Source organism: Anser cygnoides, chromosome 9 (assembly GCF_040182565.1).
Source record: "Anser cygnoides isolate HZ-2024a breed goose chromosome 9, Taihu_goose_T2T_genome, whole genome shotgun sequence".
Lineage (NCBI taxonomy): Eukaryota > Metazoa > Chordata > Aves > Anseriformes > Anatidae > Anser > Anser cygnoides.
Genome location: NC_089881.1, coordinates 4,496,773 through 4,511,586, shown reverse-complemented (window position 1 = coordinate 4,511,586; position 14,814 = coordinate 4,496,773). Strand labels below are relative to the sequence as shown.

Genomic DNA, 14,814 nt, shown 5'->3' with positions numbered 1-14,814 from the left:
CTGTGTGCTGTTTCTGATAGCACTATTGCCTAGAGATAATTTCTTTGTTAAAATCACCTTGGATAAAGTAATTGTTTTGCACACGAGAATGCTTTGGGTTTCTGTGCTTACAACTGCCAATATATTTCTGGGTTTTAGACATGAAGCCTTTCTTAGCGGTTAGTGTATTTCTGGGTAGCTTCATCTACAGATTCTACATTAAATACTGAGGCTTGTACATGCAGCCTTTACTGTTCTGCATGTGTACAGAAGACTTTACACACGGCAATGCAGATTTCCAAGTGCTGTGGTCCCATTTCCTCAGGCTTGTAACTGCAGCTTTGGTGCACCCTTGCGTTCATACGGCAGGTATGTGATACCTGGACAGCTCTCTGCCCTGCGCAGAAGCCCCAGGGTGGAGCATGGTCCTGGAGCTGAGCTCTGCCTTTGGGCACCAGGTTGTGCAAGCACAAAACCATACTCCTCTGCAGGATCTGGGGCAGGATTCTTCCCCTCATTACCAGCAGCCCCCTTCAGTCTCTTTAAGGCCTGGAGAAAGGCAACCACCTAGGGTGTCACTTAACCATCCTGCTGCAGCTGCAGCCTCCCAGTTGTACCTGGAGAAGCGCTGCTCCTGTTACAGATGTGGGAGGCTGTACACACCCCAGAAATTGGCCCTTACTTGCCAGATTGCAAGAAACCTGCTCTGGTGACTCATTATCCTGAGTCTGCAGGGTGGCTCTCTGATTCTCTGTAAATAGCACTTAGTCTAGTCTCAACCTGTTAAAAGTGCGTGGCGATTAACATTTTTTTCCAAGCGTTTCGTTTTGACAGCGCTATAAACAAAAGCACTTCTATGCATCTTTCTTTGCTGAATTATTTATTTGAATATAGGTATGAATCATTCTTTATTGCGGAACACAGCACAGTCAGGTCCTAGCACTAAAACATCAGTGCTAATTATCTGGAAATAAAATTGTCAAAAATACTTGATCCTAATTAGATTTCTTTTTAATGTTTATACACTGTGGGCTTGATCTTCCTCACAGTGACTGTGTAAATCTGGAATAATTTCATTGACTCTAGTATGATATCCATTCAAATAAGATGATAACTTTATGACTTGTTCTTATGGTTATTGTATGCTATTAGCTTAACAAGTAAGAAAAAATTTCAAACTTTAAATTGTTTTAAGTAAAAGCTGACATAATAAGTTCACATATTTCCTGCTGCATATCAAAAGCATATCAGTTTTAGAAGCTATACAATTCGAGAAACAGGTTTCACTGTACTCTGAAAATAACTGTATGCTATTATCTATTTACATGTGAATATGGATAATTAACTGACCAATTTTTATATTAGCTGGAATTCATAGGGCCAAAGTATTACAGTTGATGGGAACAATGAGTGATACTGAGTCACACGCATTCAAAGGTATCCAGATCCTTTTGGGTTTCCCCATGAAGATCATTTTACTATTCTCTCTCCCTTTGAAATCAATTCTCTGTATGTTTATTAAATGCAGCTCAGCTACTTCTTGATGTAATGCCTCAGCTGTTCTCCATCCATTTTCTCAGTCTCTCTGTTCATCAAAACATTCCATCCTGTAATGCTGCCTCAGCTTTGTATTTCTGTCCCGGGAGTTTTCTAGAATAACCTCCTTACAGTTGGACCCCAGAACTAGATTTTACAAGACATCAGATGGGTTTGGATCTAGCACTCCTCTCACTGTCTTTACAACAGAGATAAAGTTTAGCTTTGTATCTGAACCTCGTTTAGATTTGAAATAGGGCACGTTGAGTGAGCTTGCAGGCTCTTGTCTTTGGTAAATGGGAATTTCTGAATCCTGACTAATTTCTCAGTGACTCTTGGTGATCTCTCCAGGATCTCCAGAGGCACTTCTGCAATTCCTCCAGTCCACACTTCCTTTGCTGTAGGCTACTCTTGCTAGGGTCCACGCATATTTAATAAGCACAAAGATTAAAAAAAAAATAATAAAAAAACCAGCTGATTTTAAGAGTTAAATTCAAATGCAGTTATGCTAAAACAACAGGGTTGTACATAGTTTATTTTTGCAGTTACATAAGTAGAAACGAAAATAGAAAACATTATTTACAGCGAATAATTGACTTTTTTTTCTCCTTTATAAATTTCTTAAGGGGGCTTATGATTTTATCCTTATATTTATAAATTTCTTATAACTGTTTGGATAATTCCATAGCTAATTCTTGAGTTACTAAATAGTTCATAAACAATTCTTTTTGAGGGTTTTGAATTCAGAATTCAGCCGCTATCAGGAGCTGGTTTCCTGGGATTGTGGCTAGCTCTGGGTTCTCACTTCTTGATGGTCTGTAGGACGAGTTGGGTCCCCCACGGGCCCGCTGAGGGTGCCTGCAGTTGAAAAGCAATAGCAGGGACTTTAACAGGGCTGCTGTAACAGAGCAGTGTGTTAGGTGTCTGGCATGAATGCTTCGCTTTGAATCTTGCTGTCTGGGAAGATTTGGCAATGTTTAGCCCTAAGCTGAGCCAGATCCGAGCCAGTGGCAGGCCAGGGTGAATGGGTGCACAGCAGAGGTGTCCTCCCACCATCCCAGGAGTCCTGGCCACCAGCCACTGCTACCTCAGCCATGTTCTTGGGGGGTGCTCACCCCAGGATCTCCTTAGTCAAGTAAGAATAGAAACCGCACTGCTGTATAGCTGAGAATTAAACTAGAGAGCTCTTCTGAAGAAATGAACCATTTCTTTTCCATACATTTCCTGAATAAGTACCCAGAGAAATCTGATTCCCAGTGTCAGCCTTCCTTATCATTAGTTTTGCTTTATGGGGACTTGAGCCTTGTTCTGTTGTGTTGCAGCCTCATTAGCACAACCTGGAGAGGCCATCTAGAGGGTGCACAGATGTACAGTGACACATACATTTGTGTTTGATAAAATATGATGATCCAATAAATGGAGAGATTACATTTATCACCCAAGGACTGTGAGTAGCAAATGGGGCAGATGACCAGGAGAGGGCTGTTCAGGATGCTTTAGGCTGTATCTCCTTTCATTCCAGAAACTCCAACTCAGTCAATTCTACTACATTTAAGATGACTGTAATGAGGGGTATAAAGTCTTTGTGAATTACCTGAAAATCTTTTAAAAGCTCCATCACTGTTCTTTCCCTTGAGGTTTAAGACTAATCTTGGATAATTGCCAATCTGGGAATCTACCTAACTACCTGAGGTTATACGCAGGGCAGTGGCAGATGCTTTGGGAAGGACAGTGGAATTGTTCTACTGTTTGGAAAGTTGGTAATTGGTAATTGCATATCATTCCCCTGGAGACCGGTTTGAGGAGAAGGAGCTAGGAAAGTCCTGATTTCCTGACACAAAAGTCCCATTTTGAATTAGAACCATCTCCTAAAGTGGCTCATCTCATCACCCCAAAACTCTCCCACAAAGTGGCTAGGCTACATGAGGACTTCAGGTGAGGCAGAAGGCTGGTCTCAAAGCTTGTATTGCCACAACAAAGAAACTCAGTGACTGTTATAGATCCAAAGGTATTTCCTCTTGTTCTAAAGCAAAATTAACTTTCTAGTCTAGGGAGTACAGAGTACACGGATGCCATCCATCCCTCCCCTCTCCCAGACACTCGTGCACCTCTGCAGCCCCTTCTGCTCCGTTCCTTTCCCTGCCTTTTCCAAGCTGCACTGAACTGTGCTCCCTGATCAGCTCCCGCCTTCTGCAGAACATTTTCACTTGCAAAAATGTAGTCGCTTGAAGAGAGCAAGCAGTTGTGTCATTCCTCAGAGGCCCAGTCTGTCTTTTGGCTTGTCTCATGGACGCTGCTCACTGCCTGGTTTTCCTGGGCCTTGTGCTGCGTGGACTGGAAGGCGGTGGCCTCACTTGTCCAAAGGCAAGGTGAGGGCTGTGGGTTGTACTTGCAGGCTGAATGAGTCATCTCTCCCAGCTAGCCTCCTTGCATCCCTGCTGGAGTGGGCTAAATAAGAGATGTATCCCCTCCCTATTCACTGCAGTACACTGTCTAACCTCATGTTTGTATGCCGGGCTTTACAAGGCAGATACAAGCACTACAGCTTGCTCTCTCTGCTGTGGGAGCAGACATGAGGAGATGGCCTCTTTACAGTACCAGCTGAATTTGGTTTTCATCCCAAGGCAGAACCCCTTTATTTTGAGGAACCGCGATGAGGAACAGCATTCAATCTAGATGGAGAATGGTAAGAGCTCAGCCTTGCACTGATTGCTAACAGTCCTTCGGTGGGAAGGCCCCATGATGATAGCACCCATCATGGGAACTCTGAGGTGATTAGTAGTTATTAAAGGTGGTTTGTTTCTCCTCATGTGCTGTTCTTAAACCTGTGCTGTGAAGCCTGCTCTGTGGGGTAGCACAGAAGCAGAATAAATAGTTTTGTGCCAGGGTTGTGCTCTACTAATGCGATCTTTTTCTTGGCCAGCAGTAACATGGATGCTTCAAGCCAGGATCACCAGCTTTGGCCTACCCCTGGGCCTTTTCAGATTGCTTTTCAGATTGACCCTGACATGGAGACCCCAGACAGGAGCACTAGAAAGCCTTTAAAATCCAGCAGCCGGGATCTGGTTTGTAGCTTACTGGTTGATCTGCTAGTGCTGGCATTGCTGCTGTGAAGGCACACCCTGCTTTTGCCTGTATAGCCAACAGTACCAGGAGCAGCATTATTCCTCAGTTTCTTTCCGCTGCTGAGGCAATATTTCACTGGTAACTTTCTATAATAAGCTACAGCAGTGAGGGAAGCCCATAGTGGAAGCCAAAAATCAGCTTTAATTCAGAGAGTAAAATCCTGGTGCTATTGAACTTGGAAGCAGCATTCTTTACAATGTTGTTGGTGCAAAACACTTGGATCCATGCTGCTCAGATCCAGGGCAAATACAGTACAGGCTTGGGAAAGAACAGTAATCTTAATTTCTTCTCACATGATGGAAGTTTAAATTAGGTCCCTGGGTATACTTCAATAATAAATATGTAATAAACTACTGAACTTCTGAAAGTTTTCCCTAGAAAGTTATAAAATATGCTAAGTGTTACTTAGGAGACTGGAATGGATCCTTCACAGTTGTGTTTGCCCAATAGATCAAACATGTTTAGGAAGTATTTTAAATCCTTTATTAGGGTTACCCAAAAGAGCTATTTTATTCTAGCAGTTGAATCAATATTTAGGCAGGTTTAAGCTAGTTATAATTTGTCCAAGACACTGGCATGGCTTACTGTGCTTTAATCTGTCCTAAAAGAATGCATTTAGAAAGTATTTTTAAGTACTTTGAAGAAATATTATGAAATTTTGTTGACAAGGTAAGTCTATCTAGACAGCAGCGTAAGGAACAACTGAAGAGATGGGGATTATTTGACTTGAAAAAAGGAGTAAAGAATGTTCTTTTACCCTATTTCTATGACTCTTCTCTGAGCTAAAACTTATGAATAGGCAGTTTGAAGGGTTTTGGGTTTTCATGCTTTGTACACTATATCTTATGACTATGAGTTCTACCAATGCATGATGTCAGTGGTAAGTATTTCTTTGTATATTTTGTACAAAAAAGCACCATTTTTTTTTGGGAGGGAGATAGTTGTTTGCTTTCTGCTAAGCAGTATTATTAATTATTTTTCTAGAAAGCAGGTTTCTCCTTGGGCAGTTGCTAAAACACAGCTTATTGAGCCTTGCTTTATTTTTGAGCTAGAGAAAACTACTTTTAAAACACGGTTGTTATCCAAATGTTTTCCTTCTCAATGTAGCAAGTATGTACAGAAAAAATGAATTATTTTTCGGACTGAACTACCTGAACCAGATTTGACATTATATGATTCATAAGCACAAGCTAATAGAAAAGACTCTGCAGTGAAAATACTCTGCTTATACATATAGGAATCTGCAGTATGAGGTTCTTCATTTATTACATTGATATAAGATGGCCAACATTAGAATTGGAAAAATTTCTTCATAGCAATTAAATTACCTGGAATACGTTGTAGAGGCTAATTTAACATATCATCTAAGACTTCCTTCTAAATCTAAGTAAACTGTCACTAGGATTTCTGTTTGAATCATTGGAATAGTCCTACATCTCCTTTATTTGAAGTGGTAGTATCATATCCTTATGCTATGGTTTTAGGGTGAAGTAGAATTTCCAAGTTAATGATCAGATTTCATTCCTTCCAGAGAAAATATTGATTTGACTTTGGCCATCTTGTAAACATCATGGTGCAGAGGAATCGAGCAGAGAAATACATAGGACATCTTTATTGATTTATATGTACAATGACATTTACAGTGTGTGGTTGCCCAAAGTAGCAACATACAATTTGATCTGAGCATGGATGTAAGTTCTCAGGCTTAGCCTCAAGAATAAATGAAATGGCAAAGCTGGAATTCAGGGAAACGATCACTGATTGACTCTTCTGAAGTAATCCTGACTCTCATTTTATGTCATTGAATCACCAGATTGTCTTTCTATATCAGAATGGCAATTTCTGTTGTGGAAGGCTGCTTGCTGTAGATGAGAGTATTGCGAGGAAATGAGGGTCACCAAAAAAAGTCAGCAGTTGCATGATGCAGTATCTAAAACACTGGCCTAATTTTCTCACTGCAGACAAAGAGAATTTTTGAAGTATACCTTTTGCCATGCCAGCAATGAGAGCCATGTCAGCAGATCTAAACCCAAGCTTTGGATTTGTTTGTGAATTCAGGACCTTTATCAAATCATGTGCAAAGGTGGGCCTGTATCAAAAGACAGCAGGTAAGGGTGTTTGATTCTGATGTAGATCAAACATGTCATATACTCCTGTTCCACTGATGGGATTTACAAAATTCAATACGAAATCTTATATCTGAGCTGACCCGAGCATTATAACCTGTAACCAGGTAGTGTCACTGTAGCATTCGTCACCACCTTGGTTACTCTGGAGATGCACAGAAGGCAGTTGTGGTTTTAGCCCTTTATTCAATAATGGAACTGAAAATAGAAAAGAGTTTGCTCTCTTCAACAGATGGGTTTTATATCCAGTCCAGAGAGAGAACAAATGTCCTCCTCTGTGGAGTATTGCCAGTTTGAATCCTGATGAAAGGATTAGTGTCTTTGGATCTGGTCCATGGAAATGGCTGATTTAATACCATGTCTTTTACCATTTATCTTGGCAGCAAACATTTTACCAGTGGCACCATGTATTTATATACAGGGTTATCCAAAGGGAAGAGTAAATGGAATGAGGGGACACCCATGACTTGTCTAAGTCATGTTGTAGCAATGTATTCACAGTGCCAAGCTGCAGAGCTGCTTCCCTTAAAGCCTCTGTCTGTCATCAGCTTGCATTTGTTTCCCTGCAGTGTACTTGGACTGCATCTTAAACCATGTGGCTTTTGAAGTAGCTATTGGTAACTTCAGAACCTTTTACTATGTCTACTTATAAGAGTTTGATTCCGAGTCCAGTGTGTTGTCAGAGCTGGAAATCATACGCAGTCCACCGCAATGGACAATGTCTTCAATGTTGAATACGCAGCGAGTGTGTTGCTTTTTAAAATGCCACAGTCAGCCTCTTAAGACTGTTGTTTGTGAAAGAGAGAAAGTTGCTGAATGTTACCGTTACAGTTTGAAGTCCAACTTTTGACAGCTATGCTCTTCAATTCCAACTGAGGAATTATTGCTACTGTTTCTTCCTTTTTCAAAGAGTTTCCAGTGGACTGGCAATAGGCTGAGAGGCACTCCTCACCTTCCATCATGAGGCTGAAGGTTCTGTTGCTACCAGCTCATCTGTAATATCCAAGTCCCCCACGAATGACATCCGTAACATGTTAGGCGGCTAGGAAAGTGTTACAACCGAAGTAAAGTCCAGGAACTCCCTCTGAGTTTCCAGACAAATAATGCTAGATTTAATGGGCACTTGAAATTACATTTCTGGCCTTGAATGTAGCTTATTGTCAATTAACGGGGTCTTACGTCAGGTTACATGTAACAGCAAAACTTTTAGGTTTTGCATTGCTTTAATAGAAAGCACTGAACTGTCCCCATGCAAATGTACTGTACTAGGAACATTATTGTTAACAGTGCATTGATACACTGTATTGTGCAGCTGATGCAAGTTTTAATGTTTTTATACTCTGTCAGCATGATGTATCATAATTGCTTTGTTGGACCAGTTACAAGCTGAGCGTAAATATTTAGTATTAATGAATTCAGGTTTATTATGTGTAAGTGTATCTGCAGTGCAGCAAATACACATCCATCCATGAAGCATCTTAGTGTGCTGAGGGCAGGACTTCCCCTTTCTTCCTCTTCCTCTTGTGCACCTGCCTCCTGAAAGGCGAAATACCTTGCCTGTGTGTTTCTGCAGTCCTTATTGGGCCCCTCAGCCTTGGTGCTTCTCAGTGCTTGCCGGGCATGCTCTCACACACTGCATTTCTGTCTGTCATGCCTTTTGCTAACAGCAGAATGCCCAGGTGCTCAAACGTGCTCACAGGCCAATGGCTGAGGGCTGTATCATATTGACACCACAAGGTATTTTAATTTATCTTTTTTGTATGTGTCTTGTGTTTTATATCATCAGACTTGCTTCCCCTACCAATATGATGCAGAACTTTGCAAAACAAAGTGGAAAAGAATGAAATGGTGTCGGCAGATAAGCCAAAAGCATGTTGCAGCCTTGCTTTCCACTGCTGAGGCCTCACTGCAAAACAATTCTGTGCTCTCAGGCCAAGGGCTTGGCATTACCTGGAGAAATTGCCCCTGTCACTTGTCTCAAAAGACTGGAGGGGTTCTGTGTGGAGTCAACAGCTTCTTCCCAAATTCAAGCGATTTGTGACGGCTGGGGATGCTCCCCTCTCACAGGGCTCTGGAGCTGTGCTCTGGCATGCTGCAGTGCACTCAGACCAGTATTGATGTGTATTTTGCAGGTGAAATTCTAACCACATAGTGAATAAGACACGCCTGTCAGGGGAAGGGTGGTTCTGGGTTTGAGACCAGAGCTCTGAGGAACTGAGACACGGACTCCAGCGATACCTAGCGATAAACTAATAGTAGCAATTTCCCCTCTTGCAGCAATGTGAGACCTAAATAACCAAATTTTTTTGGTGTCTTTCATAATAAGAAAAGATGAGCTTCTCATTAAGGCATGATTGGGGTAGAGCCAGGCTCTCTCTGCACAAAGACTATGTCTCTGTATCTCCAATGCCAATGATAAAATTGTCATTTATATTCAAAGCCCTAGAGTGCTTAAAATTTAGTTGGAAGTTGTAGATAATTTGCTTATTTTTTTCCAGTCCTGTAAAATCACAGTCAATATTCAGTGCTGTTAGTAATAATAAATTGAGAAAAATGTGCATGCTGTAAATCATTTAACCATGATTACTTAAGCTTCTTTTTTAGTTTAAATGTTAGTAAATAACTTTACTTGTCCCTGTTTTTTTTATTAATGAGGTCTGTTTTGGTTAGCTTGGAGGCATGGCTGTTAACTGATGGAAGGCCTTTCTCATGTAAGCTCTCGTAATTTACTTAAGGTTGCTAATATTTTGTAGTCATAACTGTGGTGGAATAAGAACTCTAAAATTATTCAGTAGGGAACTCAGCTTTCAAATTGCATATAAAAACTCTGCTTTGCTGGAGCTTACTGTAGGTTAAACTCACTGAGCTACTCAATGGTTTTATTAGAAATATTAACTAAAAGCACGTATGTTTTCAGCTTGCCTGCTCTTGGGAATTTTGAAGTTGCTGTGGAGAATTCCAGAGGGGTTTCCATTGTGTAACAGTCATCAGAACAACCCTGTGTTGCTCGTGCCCATAGATTCCTCTTTTATGTACGGACAAAGAATCCCAGTGAAGGCAAGCTTTTCTGAGGGTTTGGAGTCATGTATTTTTTGTTCAGATTTCGAAGTATAAAGTTAAAACTATATGGATGAATTTCCCTTTGCTTTAATACAGCAAGATTCAGAGTTTATCGAACACACCTGCAAACTCAGCTTAATAATAATCTGAGTTTATAGACTCACTCAGCCTGAAAATAGACTGAAAGGTACTAGAATTAGTTTCTTGCAGGAATGTTTTCTGTCACAGAAGTTCTAATGAGCAGATAACGGGCAGGCTTGGCAATGACCATAATAATAACAAAACACTAGGAACAAAAGCTGGCCCAAAAAATAGAAAATGCAGCAAAACTAGGAGGATCAACAACGGTCATAATTCCCAAAGAATACCAGTGGAATTACCAAATTATGTATTGGAGCATTTTCATTGGAAAATGACACCTGCTGAGACTGCAGCTTTGGTGCTGAGGTTTGGTTTGCATGAGGTGTCTAAATCGTGTGTGTGTGCTGGGGGGTTTAATATGTGTATGTATAATTCTGAACCTAAAGGAAATTTAGGAGGAGCTTGAATCGCAAGAGCTTTGTTATGAGGGTGTTTTAGTCCCTGTTTCGTCTCAGGATTGCCTTAAAGGCAGGACAGAGGGATAGCAAAATTTTGGTGGGAAGGGTCCCAAGCCTGGCCTTGACAAAGGATGTGATGTCTGTGATAATGGGACAGTGGGGACTGGGGAATGGAGCCCTGCTCAGGTTCCTGGTTTTGTAATGTTTTTTTCAAGCTTGAGGCATCATGTTGAATTCAACCCTCTGGTTTCCAAAGCAAGATGCTACCGATTTGGTCAGTTTAGACGTTTGCTTCCTAGAACCCTGCCTCATTGGTAGCTTCGTAACTTTGCAATCAGACACTTCCTAGCTGAAATAGGAGGTTGGTTCATATTCTGACAGCTGGTGTAAACTTTTTATGGAACGTTTCAATGTCTTTTAAATAAGATATTTAACTACTCTCATTGCACTCAATACAGGAATTTGGTCTTTCATTTCCTGGCTGTACTCCTGTTTTATTTAGTCATTAAAAAAAAAAAAATAATTAAAATTCATTGAATTTCTTTCTCCTTTTCAGTTCATCAGCTGAAATTAATGTATATGTCATGTGAGTGAAAAATGTAGGAAAGCAGTTGTCTTCTAGCTGTCATTCCTGTATACTGTTTGTGGTATGTGCAAGTGGAAAGGTCTAATGACAGACTTTGGGATACGCCTGCTTTTCCCTTTTCTGGTATACTCGATTCTATTGAAAGTGAGGAATAAAATTAATGCTGTTCATTTTCCTATAATTTAAAGCAATATGTTTTCTCTGAGCCCAAAATTCAGGTTATTTCCCAATCCCATTGTGCTCAGAATGTGAAGGAAACCGTCATCTGTTCAGTCCTAAAAAAGAAAATTTAAACGCAGCTTTAACATGTCTCTTTGCTGATGCAGGCTTTCTCTGACGCACATTGATTGCCTGTCATACTCCGTAAATCGAAGTTAGATATCTGCATGCCCCGTAATACTACTGCTAAAATGGGATGTAATTGTTTCTCTATTCAGCTTGAAGGGCAATAAACACAGATTAATAAGCATATGCCTAAATAACTCATTTGTATTATGAAATGTTATAATTTACATTTTTATCTGCAGTTCAAGAATTATAGATGCTAGCTTTTGAGAAACTCTATTAGACAACCCAGTTTTGTCACCTGCACAGCAGGGAACGTTCTCTCCCTGGGAGATGCTTTCTTTCCTTGATGCAACTATTTCGTGAGCCCTACTGAAGTTAATCTGGGTCTTGAATCAAAGCTGTCCTGAAGATTTTACTGGATACACCTGTGAAGAAGAATAAACTGCCTTTCAATATCTGAGGGTAGATTGAAAAGTTCAGCTTGAATCACTCGCAAACATCTGCTGAACTCCATAGTTTTGATTTCCTGAGTTTTTTCTGTAGTATCTCACAATCCTTAGATTGGCCTTAGTTTTCCCTCTTAGAATCCTACAGCAGGATTTAAAGTATTTAAAGGTGCTTTTTGTTATTGTTGTTGTTTTTAAAAAAGCTGAATTGCTGCTACTAGACACACAGATATCCCTCAATGTTATCTAGTCTGCTGACTGATTTGGGCTGCAGTACTTGGTATCTCTGAGCCCCTTACTGGCTTAAGTTTTTTTAAAGTAGACTCCTGCCTGCAGTGTAGCAATGGGAGATGAAAGTTCATATTAGTCAGGATTATACTATCTAGAAAGAAGATTTTTCAAAGGGGCTTAAGTGACCTAGAAATGTACATCCACTAAAATTTTCTACCAACTGATTTGGAGATTTTAATGATAATTCATAGTGCAAAGAAAAGTAGCAACACGTTATTCTGGTTTGCCATCTTTCTGTAAAATGAGGTCCTGACTTCATGTAACCCCAGCTGCCACAGCTCACCACCTCAACACTCAGTGCTGCTTCTTGCAAACTCAAATATTTCGAGCATGCCTCTAAATGAATGACAGCTCAAAGAGTTAGATGAGAAATAAAGGGAGTTTATAGACCTGTGCTGTTAACAGCATTGAGCTGATCACCCCTCATGCAGTGAACTAAGCTGATAGATTCCCTGCTTATTTGGCATCATTACCATTGAATACTCCTTCTCTGCAGGCTACATGAATATTTACTATTTCTTTTGTTCTAACGTTTAACTCCTTAAAAATCTTCACACAGATTTTTACAGCTTGGAAAGTATTCTTACTGTTGAAAGCAAAATTTCATTTGGCTGCAGCTTCATAAGCTGTACTGATGGTCCTTTGGGCAATGTAAGTATGCCACTAAAGGAGCATTTAGATATCAGCTTCCTTCCGTGTCAGTTCTTGCTCTACTATTTGGCAAAAAGCTTCCCCTGTAAGGGGAAGAAAAAAAAAAAACAACAAAACACACACCACACAAACAGCAGTGACCAAAACCCAGTAATTAGCTGAACATCCCCATTTGCAAAGTAATTTTGTGAGTGATGAAAATCAGCATGTGCTGATTTTTTGGCAGCTTTGGCAGATTACTTGTAGCTTTTATCATGGCTGGTTGTCTCTGATGTTAAATTCCTGTATATGGCTGCTAGAATCCCTGGATCTGTCCCATTAGCTCTGTCTGTAGACAGAGGAGGAAATATTTCTGTACTTTACATTTGGCCAATTCCCTCTGATTTCAAAGGGAAATGCATGGACCTTCAGTGACTGTTTTGGAAGACCCAAGTCTGGATGTGCTTCAGGGGCTGGCTGTGTGTGCGTGTGTGTGCATGGGGCAAGCAGTGCTTTTGCTGGCTAGCCTCTTCCAGGGAGATGACTGAATTCATGGGGTTTTCACCATCTCATATGCACATTACGCTTGCTTCTCACACACTCTGACATGCAATATTAAATCAACTGTGTTTCTGAAGATATATTGTCCTTTTTTATTTATTTCTCTGAACAAATAACCAGCATCTGACAACCCTGGCTAAGTCACTGACATCCATCAAGACAACGAAAGATATTTTTTTCTTATTATTATTTCTAAATATAGGTGTGAAGCACATTAATATTCTGATGTGACAATAATGGTCATTTTGCTATGGGTAAAAAAAAAGTGACACGCAGAGATATTTTCAGTGGGACTTTGCTTCTTAGTGAAGAATCTTCTTCAGGCTTTTATGCTGAGAGCTGTCAGTACAGGTCATAAAAGATTTCAGGATGTTTTATTGAGGCTACCTTTGAAAGAAGAACAGAGGGCATGACTTGTTGTACAAGTCTGTGGGAAAGGAATCTTTTTCCCATTTTCTGGGTTTAACACACCTGTGAAAAATGTGCTTAGTTTTTTAGGGTCTGTTTCATTTTGCAAGATGCAGACAGATATTAACGATGAGCTATTGTCCATTTATTTATTGACAATAACAAAGGTGATCAACAAATGTTCTGAAACCTTCCCTCCAAAACTGAGGAGGAGCAGAGATTTGGTAGGTTGTGTACCTGGTACCCCAAGGTAGTGCTAGCTGTAAAGTCAAGGCAAAGGACTCCAACAAGGCTGTTCCAGGACAAAAAAAGGGTTTTCTGGGGATGATTTCTATAGGTTCCAGCATCTGTGACAGTAAGGTGATGTGCACAGCAGAAAGTTTATGTAGCTAGGTAGGGTAAGCTACGGTAGGTTAAACTTCCTATTTTGTTCCCTGTGCTTGAAGACCAGTACAGCACACAAACACTGTAAGTGGAGGAAATATCCAAGTAAGCTTTGTTTTGATTTGTCAGAACTTAAACTATGCATTCCTCTTAAATAAAGAATTTCAGAATACAATTTGTACATTAAAACGATTTCAGTCCAATTTAAATTGCTAATATGCAGATGCTTTTGTGGTAACTGCAAACAGACCCCAAGTATCTATGAAAGTATTACCTAACGTTGTACCTGAAGTGTTTGGATATATGCCTGTTCTAGAGAATGCAAATCCCCAAGTTTTGCCATGCGCTGAAATGTCTGGAAGCAAAATTGCCTTATGTGAATATAACAGCTCTGGAGTGGTGAGCTGCCAGAAGACAAACATCTGCATAAAAGTGTCCCTCCCTTGGAGCTTGTGTCCCTGCAACATCCCTACTATGACTGCAAATGAGAACTGCTCCACGGCTCTGCAAGCAGTGCATGCCTCTCTTCCTTAACTACTCATCTGGCATTAATAAAAGCAGCTGAGAGACAAGTCAGCCCAGGGAGTGAATCTAGAACTGTGGCTTGTGAATAACAAAATTACCAGAGAATTATGAGAATAACTGGATTCCCAGGTCACTGGTTGAACCAAAAAATCTATTTCTCTGTTTTGCTGTGGGTCACTCTGAAGTGAAGTTTGTGAGGGGTTTTGCTCCAAAACAAGATTTTTTTCCTGTTCCCTGCCAGGTCAGGACATGACTCCTTTCTCTTTGGGGCTGGAAGCCTTAGGAAGCACTTAAAACCTTAATTTAAAACCTTAATTTCCTTGTATTTG

At 40.4% G+C, this 14,814-nt stretch overlaps 1 protein-coding gene across 5 annotated transcripts in view; it reads left to right on the top strand.

Annotated features, from left to right (window-relative positions):
* NYAP2 (neuronal tyrosine-phosphorylated phosphoinositide-3-kinase adaptor 2) overlaps nucleotides 1-14,814 on the top strand; it is a 137,505-nt gene that overhangs the window by 37,609 nt on the left and 85,082 nt on the right. The gene's annotated exons all lie outside the window — the stretch shown is intronic.